Source organism: Theobroma cacao, chromosome 5 (genome assembly GCF_000208745.1).
Source record: "Theobroma cacao cultivar B97-61/B2 chromosome 5, Criollo_cocoa_genome_V2, whole genome shotgun sequence".
NCBI classification, from domain to species: Eukaryota; Viridiplantae; Streptophyta; class Magnoliopsida; order Malvales; family Malvaceae; genus Theobroma; species Theobroma cacao.
This window is the reverse complement of record NC_030854.1, coordinates 18,198,551-18,208,051: the sequence shown is the minus strand read 5'-3', so window position 1 is coordinate 18,208,051 and position 9,501 is coordinate 18,198,551.

Genomic DNA, 9,501 nt, shown 5'->3' with positions numbered 1-9,501 from the left:
AAAATTGTAATTTTACACCACCAACACTTGTCATGCTCATAGAATTCATCCATTGACTTTTTATGTTATGGATAAGTGAGAAAAAATATGTGATGGAGATAAAAAGTTTAAATTTTTAAAGTTTTAAAAATGGACCAATAATAAAATGACACTTGTCAAGCTTAGAATATTTTATTATTTCCTTTAAAAATCAGCCTATAAACCCCTAACTTCTCTCCAAATATTCGGCCAAGCAAGGAAAAGAGGGAAACAAAGAAAGAACAAACCCTAGGTGGAGAATTTCAAGAGAAAAAGTGTGGAAAATCAAGGAAAACAAGTGAAAAAGGTAGGATTTCTCAATTTAAACTTGAATCTATTTTCCTTAAGCATTTCTCCTCATTTTCCATGGTTAAATGTCATGTTTTCATGGTGAATTCATGACTAGTCGAATGGGTATGGAGAGAGAATGATGTTGGATTGATTTGATTTCAAGTTATGTTAGTGTTTTTAGTTAGTTTACCATGTCTAGAAACAAAACAACAAGAAAAGAATTCATTTTTCCCATCACCCATCAATGGGCGAACCTACCTTGTATTGAGTGAGGATGAATTTGATTTGTTTATTTTAAGAGAATTGGTTAGAAAATGATGAATTATGGTGTGAAAAAATAGTAGGAAAAATCACAGTGTTAATGCACCATTATTGACCGAAAATTCTAAGAAGAAAAGTGAAGATGGTTTTGCCAAATTTTAGGTTATTTGACTTATGTTTGTTGAATTAAGGTATTGGAAAAGAAATGGAGTAATTTGGAGCTAAATTGGACGCGTTGGCCAATTAATTGGGTGATAAGACGAATTAGGCCAATATCAGGTTTAGATGGTTACCTGTGCATTTTGTATTCCATATCATGCATTAGTAGTCTAAATTAGTTTAATTTCGATTTAGTACCACTATAGTAAGTTTCTCGATTTTGTACTATGTCAAGGTGGTGAGTCCTCCGATAAAGGTAAGGAAATTGCATCCGAGGACCAGTAGTCAGAGTACTTCGAAAATTCGCACTCTAGACATTGTGAGTAAACTTATTGTCATTTTAATTATCTAGGGTGGCTTTTAGATGATTTCATGAATTCTATGGAAAAATGGATTTAAAAAGGTAAAATTTCATGTTTTATGAATAAATGTGTTTCAATGAAATTAATTTATAAATTGTTTTGAAATTAATAATGATTTTGAAAAATAGAGTACACGGAGATTGTTATTTGTTGCAATTTGATTGTTTAAATTGATTGGCTTATGATAAATTGGGCATGATTGGCTAGTTAGCAATAGTATTGAAATACAGATTGTTTGTTTGCCTTGAAAGGCTGTGAATTACAATAATTGCCATATCATGTTATTGAATTTTATTAATCGGTGGGATAATTATTAGCTTACTGCAGTAGGCGGGTTCTGTGCACCAGCCTATGAGAGGGGCACAGTAACCCCATTTATATGTGCTCACCTCGGCTGTAAAGGCGCGTAGGGTAGCTCCTGAGGTGATATTTGAGTTCACTTCACGCCGAACCACCACGTGATGGTGAACTCAGCCAACGTCAAGTAACGGCTGTGATGTCCAACGAAAAATGTGTTTTATGTGAAATGTGAATTTTTAACAGCTTTGGCGGTCTCGGTAGGATGCCTCGGCCAAGGTGTCCCCAAGGATGGATTTATGGCACAAGCCTAGTTTTTATGAAATTCATAGGCCTCGTTACGTGTTTTGGATGAAATGCGTTCTAAAGCTGTGACCCAGTTTACGATGATTTAATTTATCGTCTCTATGTACTCAACTCTAGATATTTATGATGATGTTTGTTTACTCATTGGGATTTTATAATCTCACCCTCCTCTTTTCCACCCATTTCAGGCTCAGTATAGGCTGTAGATAGCTGATATCGTCGAAGGCTACAATTGGCTTTACTTCTTTAAAAACTGTAGGTTTGCAGTCTTCGTTCATTTTTGTCATTTGGGGGTCCACATGTCACTGTAAATTAAATTTCATACTCTAGTTATTTGTACTACTGTATGTAGGAATTTATTTTGCTTTTACACTGTAAAATTTATATATGCAGTGTTCTAAAAATATTGTTTTATAAGAAAATAGAATATTTTGCTTAATATTTTTATTTTATTCTAACAGTCATAATTTCACTTTAAACGAATGTTTTAGACATCTAAATTTATTTTTGATTTTGAAATATATGTTCTGCATCTATATACTACATTATTAGTTGGTATCGAAATTTTCAAGAAAAATGACCAAAATATCCTTGTGAGACGAAAATTATTTTTTTTTGTTTTAAGTTGGAAATAGTTTAAAATCTTTTAGAACGTGATATTTGGCAACGATTACTCACAGGGGAAACTGAAGAACTGATATTAAAGTCTTGTGGGGTTTCGATTGACATTCCGAGTAATGAGTGTCTATCGAAACACCGCGACGGTTGTCACGAGCTCAAGGGGAGTACCGGGTCGTGACAAAAATATTCTCACAATGATCTTATCATTATGACTTAGTATTGATTATCATATACACAAGGTTATACTTAAGGATAAATAATTTAGAACAATTCCAAGATAAAATGGGATGCAATGTAAATATATAAATATATATAAGCTAAGCATCTCATGCTAGCAAAATATCAATCTATGTTTCCTAAACATAAAATAAAATGCTCAGCCATAAGCCCAAAACCAAAACATCTTATCTTGGCAATCATGCCATGAAAACATTCAATGTTCCAAAATTATTTATTGTTCCACAATCTAATCTAGGTGGACAAGCTTGATCACCATCAACTAAGGTTATCCCCTTTATGATCTTATTCTTCACTGTTCCTTGTCATTAGTTCATTCAATATGTAATACTTATTAAAACCATTGAGAAGTGTAAGGTATCATTATCATGGCCCAATTGCCAGGACATGATGAACGTAAGGACCCAATAGGTGTGGCCCACTAGACCCAAGCAAGCCTTTACATAAAAACTTGTTTATTAGACCACTTGTCCCTCTTTTACCTTTAAGGATCTTAATTCATTGTTCTAAAAAATAATTTCCTTTCGAAAATAAAACATGACATCTGAACAATACCATTCATAAAATAATATTATCATTTGCCAACCTATGGTGACATTATCATTCAAACCATACATACGGTGTTTACAACAATTCTCGTGATTTACATTTAAACCACTGTATACACATACCAAACGACCTTGGCTATCAGTGGAGTGACTCTGGTGTGGATACTATCATGGAGTGTAATGGCAAACCTATCGTAAGATGAACAGGAGGAAGCGCCTTTACCTACGATCCAACTATCTTTGTTAAGCCCTATTCTATTATATACTTGTCATGTCATTCATGTACTTGATAGCATATCTACATATTGGGATGCCTCGAAGAATCGTTAAAAGTCGATATCTTACCTAGTGGTACAATTAAGTCGATTAAAACCTCGAACTAGTTTGAATAGAGATTTTAGGATGTATTTGAGAGTTATTGAACCTCAGAATGTTTTAATATGGTAATTCGAAATTCGAGGATTAATTTGGAGTCAAATTAGGAATTTTCATAACGTAGGGGCAAAATGGTCATTTTGCCACCTAAGGGTAAAATTGGAATGTTGGATGATATTTTGACTAAATTTGATTAATTAGAGCATTATTTGAATTTGAGAAGTGAAAATTTTCAATTTTGAGATTTTTTCGAACATAGGGGCAAAACGATCATTTTAAAAGTCCATGAGAACGAAATTGGAAATTTTGGAATTTTACACCACCATGACACTTGTCAAACCCATGAATTTCACTCATTATTTTTTTTAAGTGAGAGATTATATGTCGTGGGAATGAAATGCTTAATTATTAAGTTTTTAAACATGGACCAATTAAAAGGTGACAAGTGTTAGCTTTAATATTATTTTAATTGCTTATATAAACTCACTTAAAACCCTCACATTCACACTCTTATGGCCGGCCAAGCAAGGGAACAAAGAGAAAAAGAGAAGAACAAACCCTAGGAAGGAAAAATCCAAGAGAAATTGTTGGATTTCAAGGAATCAAGCAAGTAAAGGTAATATTTTTTAATTTTAGCTTGTGATCTACCTTTCCCATGCATTCTTTTTCATTCTCCATGGCTGAAATTCAAGTTTTCAAGAGGGAACCTTTGCTGGCCAAATCTAGAAAGAGAAGTTTTGATGATGAATTTTGCTAGATTCCATAATACCTTAGTGTTTTTAGTCATTTTGTGATGTTTGGAAGGAAAAACAAGCAAGAAAATCACATGTTCTTCAATAACCCTCTTTGGCCGAATTTATTAGGTGACATGTTGATGATGGATTTTGTTGTATTTCATGTTATTTAGCTCGTAATTGATGATTTATGTTATCGAATATCAAAATCGCATTGAATTTCGGTTACGGTGAATTAAGTCACAATTAAGCTCATTGAGGTATTTTGGTGTATTTGGAATATCGGAAGTGTAATGAAGATATTTGGAGTTGAATTGGATGTTTTGGCTAATTAAACAAGGCATAGTGCGAGTTAGGTCGAATGCCAGTTCAGTCCGATCATAATTGAACCCACGTAGAACACCGTCTTTAAGTGATTATTCGGACAATTCTCATTCAATGTCATGCATTCATATAGAGCCTGAAATAGTTTTATAACAGTTTGGTATAAATATATTGAATTACGTATCGTGTATTATGTATGGGTGGTGAGCCCTCTAATAAGGGTAAAGATATTGTGCCCAAGGACCGAGAATAGGAGTACTCCTACCATTCCAAACTCCCACTATTGTGAGTAATTAAATGTTCATCTTAATTATCTAAAGTGGTTTATACTTGCTTTAAGATTTTAAAGAATAAGGCACTTAATTTGTAAATTATTATGTTTTACATTTTAAATGTTGGTTAAATGAATGAGATTTATAAATTATTCTGAAACAAAATGTTGATTTTCGAAATAGAGTAAGTGGAGGCTATACATTCGTATTATATATATATACATGATTTGAATTGATGGCTTATGAAATTGTGGTAGCATGAATGGCTGAAATTGTGGTTTTGTGAATTATATAAATTGTTTTGTCTTACATTGATAGGTTGGATAGTACCATATTAGCCATGTTATGCTGCCGAAATTTTATTGATTTGGTGGGTTATGTATTTAGCTTACTACAGTGGGCGGGTTTCTGTGGACCACCCTACTAGAAGGGCATGGTAAACCCCGTTATATTTATCTTAGTATGAGAGGCGCGGAGGGTATCTCCTAAGATAAGTTTAGAGTTCACTTCACGCCGAACCACCACATGAGGATGAAACTCAGCCAACGCCAAGTAATGACTATATTTAAAAGGTAAAAACATGTTTTATGGGCATATGTCATTTTAACATCCTTGGCGGACTCGGTTGGATGCTTAGGTCAAGGTGTCACCGAGTATGAGTTTTGGCACAAGCCAAGTTTTAAGAGAATCATAAACCTTTATGATTATTTTGATGAAATGTAATTGTTTTATAGGAATTGAAATGAGTTTTGAATGTTATGAACTATATTATGATGGGATCATTTAACTGTCTCCATTTACTTGGCTTTAGATGTTATAGATGAATTTTGCTTACTCACTAGGTTTGTAAAAACTCACCCCTTCTTTTTATCCATTTCAGGCTCAGGACAGTCTATAGACAGCCGATTTTGTCGAGGGTTGCTTTTGAATTTGCATCCTTAGAAATTGAAGGTCTACAATCCTGTATATTTATGATTATTGTGGAGCCCACATGTCATCGTAGAATATTTTGTATACCTGGCTGCGTGTGCTAGTGTATGTATGAATTTATTTTACTTTTACGCTACAAAAATTATTTACACAGAGTTTTATAAATATTGTTTTATAAGAAAATGGAATATTTCATTTAATATTTTTATTTAGTTTGATTAGCCAAAATTTTATATTAAATGGATGATTTAGATTACTAAAATTATTTTTAGATAAGAAATGTATATTTTTTGATAGTATGTTATATTTTCACCAAGTTTTAAAATTTTTGAATAAAAATGACCAAATACCCCTATGTGGCAAAAATTACTTTTATTTGTTTTTTATTTAAAAATAGTTTATATTCTCTTAAAACATGATATTTAGTGACTGTTGCGTACAGGGGAGATGTAAAATTGATGCAAGAGCCTTGCAAGGTTTCGGTTGACATTTCAGGTAATGAATGTCTATCGAGACATTGTGGCGGTTGTCATGGGCCCGAAGGGATTACCGGGTCGTGACAATCTTCGAACCTAAAAACTAAAACATGAAGTTGAAAAGGGTAAGTATAAACCCAGTGAGTGAACATAGAAAGGGAACAAGCAAAAGATACAGAGAGCTTTTCGAAAACATGATGCACTTGTTTAGAAAAAATGCAATTTTGTATATTATGAACAAAACTCAATAACGTGCTATTTTTCAACTCATTTTAAAACATTTAGGAAGTTCAAGCAAGGAAAACATAGCAAAGTGAATCTCGCTGCAACGAGAATGAATTTTCTCTGTAGCGAACTTCAGGGTAAATTTTGAACCAACAACCCGAGAGTTTCTTGTTGCAGTGAGAGTGCATTTCTGTTGCAGCGAAATCCAGAGCAAGGGTTAAAGCCATCCACCCAAGAGTTTCTCGCTATAGCAAAAAAGCATTTTCGCTGTAGTGAAATTTCTGGGCAAAAAAAATTAAGGGAATTTTCATTGCTATAAAAATCCAATCCTGTTGCAACGAAAACCATATTAAATACATGTGACAATAATCAAGTTTCAGCAGTCAATGCAATCCCATATCAATTCCAAACCTCTCTATATAGTAAATATATATAGATATATACACATATGCCACCACCACCACCTCACCCAGCTCATGTGCACTCCCACACTGCACAAAGCCAGAGTCATCGTGTGCACCCCCACATTGCGCATAGCTAATACCATCGTGTGCACCCCTACATCGCGCACAACTAATGCCATCGTGTGTACCCTTACATCGTGCACAGGCAATATCATCATTCACACTCTCACACCTCATCATCACCGGATGTGCACCCCCCACATCGCGACATGCACAGTTATAATTATCACACAATATTAACTATCAATACATAACATATATATATATATAAACATAATATAAGAGGACAAGGATTCATCATATTATACATTGACAATATACAACGTTTCATCAAGGGCTTGTTCCCATACAAATTTTGAGAAAAGTTCAGTAAAATATTTCAAGTGATTCAACCAAATACATATGCATTTATCCCAAATAAATTTAATGCAAGTTCACTCACCTTAATGACACCTTACAAAACTAGTGCCCACAAATCTTAATTCAGGTAGTCCCAAAATATTGTTAAAACCTATATTTACCAATAAGCCATAACAACCTCCATCAAGTCAGAATTTGAATTTAATAATTCTAATAAATATACATTATACAGTCTACACCCTAACCCAACTTTTAACCTAGAATTCTAGTCTAATTCACAAACTCATTAAACTAATTGTTCAAGTTTGAAGTTTCTTTACCTTGATGCTTGAAGGTATAAAGATCAACCAAACCTAGCAATTTCAAGGAAAGAAAATTTGAAGAAACTTAGAAAATAAAGTCTAAAAATTACAAACCCATAAATTCAAAAATTCAAGGGTTGAACATATATACCTTTTAGCCTTAAAAATGAAGATTTGAAGCCAAAAATCCAAGGGTTGTTGAAAGTGGAGTAGAAATAGAAAACAAACGAAAGTAAGAGAGATTTTTCTTTCTCTCTCTTAGGGTTTAGATGTGCTAAAAATTGGGGTTAGTAGCTACAATTTTGATGCCCAAGAAGTTAGGAGAAGGAAGAAGCAACAAAGAGAAAGAAAAGAAAATAAAACAAGGAACAGAAAATAAAAAATCTTGATTTTTATGGTGGAGGAACAAAAATGGCGTTGGGAGGAGATGATGCTTTGGAGATGATGACTGGCCCTGTGATAAGGATGAAAGGTCAAAGCTTCCTTTTGCCCTCCTTAATTCCAAGCTTCTTTTTGGAAGCTTTGACCAAGCTTGATAAGAAAATTACCATTTTGCCCTCTTAGGTTCCCATCCTTTCAATTTAGTCCTTCCAACCCTCTTCTAAATTCCAATTTCCTTATATTATCCTCTTTTACACATGCACAAACGAAATATAAAGTTTATACTCCAATGCGATTTCCTCATAATATTTAAAATATTTATTTACCCGCTTTATCTTTATTTAATAAAGACATGCGGGCCCCATTAACATCATTTTTTCTTTGAAATTTTCTCGTTCTTCTTTTTCCCCACTTAGATTGACCATGTATTTCTCCTTCATGAAAAATTTCGACATCGAATAAAATATTAATATTTTAATATTATTTTATCCCAAAATTTTTCATTAGTCCTCTAGGGCTCCAAAACATCTTACTTTGCATCGATTCAGATCCGAATAACCTTTTATCTCACAAATTGTTTTTCGAAAAAAATATTATTATTTTATTATTATTTCTTCGCACGTAGAATATTTTATCTTAAAATATTCTTTTCACTCGTCTCCATCTTTTGGCACTTAAATCAGCATCAATTGACCCTTTGTCTCATTGATAAGGTCATGTTGATTTCTATACGAGGGTACTAGGTGTCACAATCATACACCAAGTAGTGAAAATAAATCATCATATGATTCATACCTGATTTGGAAGCTTCCTTTTGTTTTTTCCCTTTGATGGATTGAAGATAATCTTTGCAATTGCGCCTTAAGTGCCCTAGTTTACCACAGAAATGGCATTTGTCATTATCTTTGTCTTTCTTCACTCTTCCAATAGGCTTTATACCTTTCGAAGTTGATGCATTTTCATCCTTATCCTTCTTAGAAAATTTTCTTTTCTTATCTTTAGTTTTCTTAGAAGAGACAAGATGAATTGAAGGCTTTTCTTTTGCAATGGTGTTCTCAGCCTATGTGAGCATATTCAATAAGCCCGAAAGGGTTACCTCAATCTTGTTCATGTTGAAGTTCAACACAAACTGTGAACATCTCTCTAGTAGTGAAGAAAGTACAAGGTTTATGCCCAAATCATGATCCATAACCTAACCTAATTGCTCAAGTCAAGTGATATCTCTTATCATTTTAAGCACATGAGGCCTTACTAGGCTTCCTTCAAACATTTTACCTTGGAACAATTCCCTTGAAATGTCAAATTTCTCTGTGCGACTTTCTTTATCTAACATTTCTCTAAAGTTTAGGATAATATCTGGAGCATTCATAGCTTCACGTTGCTTTTGAAGATCTGGAGCCATACTAGCCAACATCACACATGTGGCTTGATCGAGATCATTCATATAAACTCTATAGGCCTCCTTTTCCTCATTTGTAGCATCATCGCTAGGTTCATCAAGAACAGAACCATCTAGGGCATAAGCCTTTTTGTCTTGTTTCAAGACAATCTTAATATT